Source organism: Micropterus salmoides, unplaced genomic scaffold, assembly GCF_014851395.1.
Source record: "Micropterus salmoides isolate LMB-PRFRI ecotype aquatic unplaced genomic scaffold, ASM1485139v1 Ms_hic_scaffold_1199, whole genome shotgun sequence".
In the NCBI taxonomy this organism is placed as follows: Eukaryota; Metazoa; Chordata; class Actinopteri; order Centrarchiformes; family Centrarchidae; genus Micropterus; species Micropterus salmoides.
The window spans coordinates 2,304-8,566 of NW_024040262.1; the positions used below are offsets into that span (position 1 = coordinate 2,304).

General features: G+C 46.2%; 1 pseudogene; it reads right to left on the bottom strand.

Moving 5' to 3' along the window:
• Positions 1 to 456: 456 nt before the first annotated feature.
• Positions 457 to 6,256, bottom strand: LOC119898540 (annotated as a pseudogene).
• Positions 6,257 to 6,263: the final 7 nt, after the last annotated feature.

Here is a 6,263-nt window from a genome sequence, read left to right on the forward strand (position 1 = left end):
TCTTAAATAACTTTTAATTCTAACAATCTATTTTTGTATTTATAATCTGTTTTTATTTGCCTCATTGTTTTACTTCTTGATGCATTCCTATTCTTATCCCATTAAACTTAATTGTCAAGGACTTTAAATCTTTATTTTGCCCATTTAAAGCAGCTTGTAACAGTTCTGGATATAAATGTTACTACTTTCATGAATGATAGAGCACCTGTTAAAAATAAAAAAGACACTGCAATCCTGAGCTTGCTATCACACGGTTTGATTAGTAAGATGATTGATTGATTCTTGACTCTGAAAATTACCTCAGTGGTTTGGAGTAAGTCTCTAGCGTTCTCGGACTTTAACCTAATTCCTCAAGACAAATGCTATCTGTTCACCAGATGTCACTGAAACTCCTTTTCAGATATTGTGCTGACAAATAAAGCAAACAATAACTGAAATGAAAACATAGTTTCTATGGCATGGATAATGAAGATTTAGCATTTCTACACAACGTGAAGGATCTAGGATTAAGAGGATCACTGCAAAACATTGATATAATTACACCAAACATAACATATAACTGTCACTTTATTGGACCAAAGTTATTGGAGTGTGTTTGTATTTGCTGGACATACCCGCCTTCAAAGATCTTGATGCGGGTTGGTTCATTGGCAGGCTGTTTGACTGAGACCTCCTTCTCTACCTGCTCCTCTTTTGAACGGTCCCACGATACCACTCCTTTCATCTTCCTCCCAAAATTACTGACATCAACTGGCATCAGCTCTGGCTTCAACTACAGCGATAAGAGAAGAAAAAGAAATATAGATTATTACCTTTTCACACTTCCTGTGTTTGTGTTTCTCTGTATTTCCAACCATGCATGCATTCACACTTCAACATTTTTCTGCGTATGTTTGTATGTTAACACTGTTTTTAACTTCTATATTTTATATATAACTACAGGACATACCTGATCAAACCTCAGCTTCCAGGCCACAGACGACACCAGTTTCCCAGAGCTGGGTGGTGACATGGCTGCAGTTGTGTACATTGAATCAGTGTTTCTCCTCTGTTTGGACCTCAGCAGGGCCAGCGCAGACTTGGTGCTGAGGTTCAAGGGATTGGGGTTGTATGAGCTTACACACCATGAGCTGTAGACGGAGCTATGCAAGGCAGCTTGGGTGCTGTTGGGTTTGGTGTAGTTCAGGAAACACCAGCTCACTCTGCTCATGGTACGCAGGCTAGGGAACTGGAAAAACTGCTGGACATCGGCCACATCTGTGAGTAGCAGAGTCTGGCCGACTGCTCCGGATAATCCTGTGCTTTGGTTGGCAGCTTGCTGAACCAGCATGCTGACAGGGATTTTACTTGGTGTAGGCTGCTTTGTGTCGTCAGTGTCTTCTGCATCATTGGAGGAAACCATGGATTGGGGGCTGCAGTTGGGCTCTGGGACTGAATCGTCCACGTCAAGCTCCTCTGGGGAGTCCCGGCCACCCGAAACTGAGGAATGGTCTGTGACAATCTGAAGAGGAGGCGTGAAGCTATCCACTCGGGGTACATCAGGGAGGTGGGGGGCAGAGGAGCGGACAGGAATGGCAATCTTGGTGGCAACTGGGAAGTCAGTTAAAGGAGGAGAGGAGGACATCCTTTCAGAATCATTCATGGAGCCTTCGCTCTTCAGCCGAGCTCGCTGAACTCTACCCTGCCCCTTCTCTCTGCTTTCAGTTCCACTTAGCTCCACAGCACTCATCTCCTTAACAATCTGTCCATACATCCTCTCCTCCTTCACTCTTTTCTGCTGTTTAGTCTCAATGAAGAGCTCCAGAGAGCTGGCAGGGGAAAGCATGCGCTTGCTGCCTCCAATGCCAGATCCAGAGGCATCTGTGGTGGATATGGTGCCTGATGTTAGTGACAGTGGGATCCCTGTGTTCAGGCGTTGCTCTGGCAGTGAATCTGGAACCTTCCAGAGTGGGTAGCGTGGCACCGCGCCATCAGTCTGTCCCAGAAAGTGTGATAGGTTGAAACCTGCCCCACTTATGCCTCCTCCAATTCCTCCAGGTGCTTTGCTGACACTTACAACACCACCTGGAGGAAACATGTTGCTGTTGTCAGCACTGCCTGGTCTGGCTGAGCCTATCCTTGTGCTCCACTGCCCTGGGTAGCTATCAGTTGGCTAACACTGGTGTACATAACACTACCAAATGATGGCACATGGGTATGGATCCGCACAGGAACCAGCATACCGGGCATGGAGGCTTGGGAGCCCAGATTCTGGGTGGCAAACACAGGCTGAATCTGCTGCAGAAGAATGGGGCTGGTGGTGGAGCTGGGCAGGGAGTGCTTGGAGGAGAGAGAGACAAAGTTTTGCTGCTGTTGCTGGGACAGGGGAGATGTGCGAGATGAGAAAGAGACAGGGTATATGTGAGAGCTTGGATTTTCTGATTTTCCATCATACGACTGTTGATCATGGATTTGCTGCAAGGAGTGGAGCGGTTGTTGTTTGTGGAGTGCATGTCCAGGCAGGTTGCCTGGTGATCTGATGTGGAGTTTTTGGAGTTGCTGCTGGGCCTGGAGGGTCAGCTGCTGTCTGGGTGTCTGGCTAGCCTCCTGGCTCCAGAACAGACCCGGTTGCTGGAAGGAAAGGAAAGGGGGGGCACTCTGGTACTGCTGGATTACCTCCTTGTTCATGACCTCAAGACCTGGATGTTCTCCCTCAGATGAAGAGCCCTGGGCCTGCAAGCGATGCTGCTGGGACCTTTTATAGAGAAAAGGTTGAATACTATTTTTCTTCAAATCATAGTAAGCATTATTTATGTAAAAATAATATTGTAATAATAGAACCAGTTGGAGAAGTAGCACAGACAATAGCTTGTTGAAATAGTACTAGTAGTATTGAATACAAATACTCTTTTTACAAATTATCTTTTCATATTAGTAATTTTAGGGTTGTACAGGAAAACCCAGACTTTCTTACCTGACATAGAGAGGTTCGTCCTGCAGACTATCCTCACTGATACTCTGCTGTAGGAGATGCTGGTGGTGCTGTTGGTGTTGGTGAGATCCTACACCTGTGCATACAATATAAGTATTGTATTTTGAAATGAAATCCTTTTCTACAAAGGAAATCCCACATGCTACTCCCACATTTTGGTATTAGAAATGTATAACTCATTGGATACAATATTATAATAAACTCTTCACATCCTGCCTAGTCTACTGAGAAGAGAAAGACCCCAAAAGATGTTATGATGCAACTTGAAGGATCCAAAGAAGGTTAAAGTCAAGGGCAACTGGACTTGGTTGAAGATACTAGATAAAAATACTAGATTCTAATATCTTCAACCAAGTCCAGTTGCCCTTGACCTTAACCTTCTTTGGATAACTTTGACCTGGATGACTGAGAATCTTCACAGACAGCTTTAAGTATCACAAATTATTATACAACTGTCAACTGAGTTCTTGTTTCAGCCTTACTCTTAGTCAAGTCAATTTATCAATGGAAAAATTTAAAACTCATACAGATGTGACAATATAGTTTCAGTGATACAAGGCTTCACTGAAGCAAGTCAAGGCATCACTTACCAATGCTGCTGCCAACCCTCTTAGTTCTACACGGTACATCACTGCTGCCGTGGGGCGATCCTGTTGGGCCAGGCCATGCCCCATGTTCCAAACTCTCCTGTTTTATTGACATCTCAGCAACCGCTGGTTCCTGGGTGACTGCCTCTGGATAAACACTCAGTGAAGCCTGTCAAATGTATGTGTAAGTAGGGAGTTGGTCAGTCATAATGAAATAACATTTTGTGATACTTGCTAAGTGTAGGTGCAGTCACAATGTTAATATTGTGTAAGGAAATTTGGATGAAGTAGAACGGGAGGTTCTATGACACCAGTATCTAGTGTTGCCTTAGACCTTACAGAACTCTCCTTTTCCTCTATCAACTACATCAGGAAGCATAGGCCCTCAAACTTCAGAACTACAATCAACAGCTTATCTGAATGACCCACTAGAACTTTCAGTTTTTAAGAATTACAGTAGAAGGAATCTTTTACGCTACCTGTCGGACAAGATATCCACGCCGGCGTTCCTTCATTGCAGAGGCACTGGAGTATATCTCTCCTTGTCTGGAGGAGGACAAACTTCCATAGTCAAAGGATTTGCTTCGCATTTCAGGCAACTCTGTGGGCAGCGTGCATGGTGCCTGCTCCGATGAAGACCTCCTCATCTCCCTCTGCTGGTGGTGGCTGGAATGACCACTGCCAGGCACCGTCAGGAACTCAGACTGCTTAGGTCCACCACCAGATGCCAACGAGTCATCCTGGTTCAGAATTACACAAAATAATTGTCATACTCGACTTATTGGGAATGTGTCTTTTACAGGTGTTTTATTAGAATATAGCCAGTTAGAGCCATTACAAGTATATAACAGTAGTACCGTAACCATACCAGTGCATGCTACGAAAACTGTACTACAACTGCTGGAGGAGTAGTTAATATTCTTTAAAGCATTAAATATATAATTGGATACCTGTTTGGTGGGTGAGGCAGACTTGAGGCCTTCATCTCTGTCAAAGGACATGGAGAAAGAAGAAGAGTGGGACAGGTTGCTTTCCTGACTGGGGCTGCGAGAAAGGCTGGTGCAGGTCGACTCAAAGCTTGATTCCCCAGATGAGTGCTCCATGTCCGCAAGGCGCAGCCTCTTCTTCTTGGGTGGGAGCTTTTCCGATGGCATCTGAGAGAGTGTGTCACTCCTCTGTGGCAACTGGAACTCCTCCACATGCTGTTGTTGCTTCTCTGGTTCCTTGGTCAGTGGAGTTTCTGTGTCTTTCTCAGGCTTGTCTGGCTCCTCCGTCACCCTGATCTCAGGAACTTGGATGTTCGGTTGTCGTACTAGTTTGTGTGGGATGTGATAAGGCTGACCAGGTGAGGCAGCAGCTGACGAAGATGAAAGGGAGGCCACGTCGCTGTCACTTTGCAGCTGCTGCTCCATGCTCTCTGTCCTCAGTAGGGCAGATTCAGGACTCAGAGCATCTTCAAAGATCTCTGTGTCCGACTGCTCAGAGTACTGGCTAGATGGAGCTTTATCTGAAGGTTGATATCCTAGCTGCTCAAAGGACTCTGACTTCTCAAAGGAATTTGGCCGGCTGAGGGAGTTGGTGTGCTGGATGACTGATATGACGTTCCCAGCTGCCTTCCTGCCCTCAGAGTCAGGAAACAGTGCGATGTCCTCAGAGCACATGCTGGCACAAGTATCAAAGCTGTCAGACTGGCTGTGAGCACTGTGAAGAGAACCCTTCCCTGTCGGGGTGGCTCTAGATCCATCAAGACTACCTTGTTTAAACTCATAGTCCCCTGCCATCTCCACTGAACCACTACAGCTACTGTCACAGTGCCCAGGGCTGTCCTCTTCATCCCCAACACTCTTCTCTTTCCTCCTTTTTCTTGTGGCTATTTCTGACATGCTAACTTTAGTACCATATGGACTGTAGGCAATGTGCTCTAGGACTCCTGGGCTGCGCTCACTAATCTTTATACCCAGAGATGAAGCTAAATTCTTGTGTCCATAGACCTCAGCCTCTCCTACATGGGATTCATTGGCTGAATGTTCAAATGCAGCCTGTCTTCTGAGTCTGCGAGGTGGGTAAAACACATCATCTGATGTCATCATCTCATCAAAGGAGTGGCTGGTTCGAATCTCTGGTGGGACACTAAGGTTAGGAGGGGAGGAAGTTGGCATGGAGTTACTCCTAATAAGGGTCCCAGAATCTGATGGAGGCTCCAGAAGCCCTGTACTACTTTGACAGGGTCCTGTTGGATACTGCTTGGGATCTCCAGAGACTCCTACATCCCCTCTGAAACAGATATGATCCTCAGATATCTTTGCCATGTCCAGGATAGCACCTGATTGCTTTAAGCAAGCCAGGTCTGCCCCTGCCATGCCCACCGTGATAGACTGTCTGTGGATTGTGGACCTGGAATTGGGTCGGTAGTACCAAGTCCGACCGAACATAATCTCTTCGTACGTCTTGACATTAGTATTTGGAGGGCTGACTTGCTGTTCTGCACTCTCAGAGCGTGAAAAGTAGCCAGAGTCTGTGCTGCCTTTGCTGTGAGGACTGAGGAGATTCAGAGATTGGGACATGGCAGAGTCAGAGTCCTGGCCTCTTTTCTCATTCAGCCTCAGGGCCAAACGTTGTTTGATGGTGGGAGAATCATCCAGTGAATGCGCTCTTCCGCCAGGCTGTGAGCCAACATGTGGTGCTTTATGTCCTGAAAGGGTGGG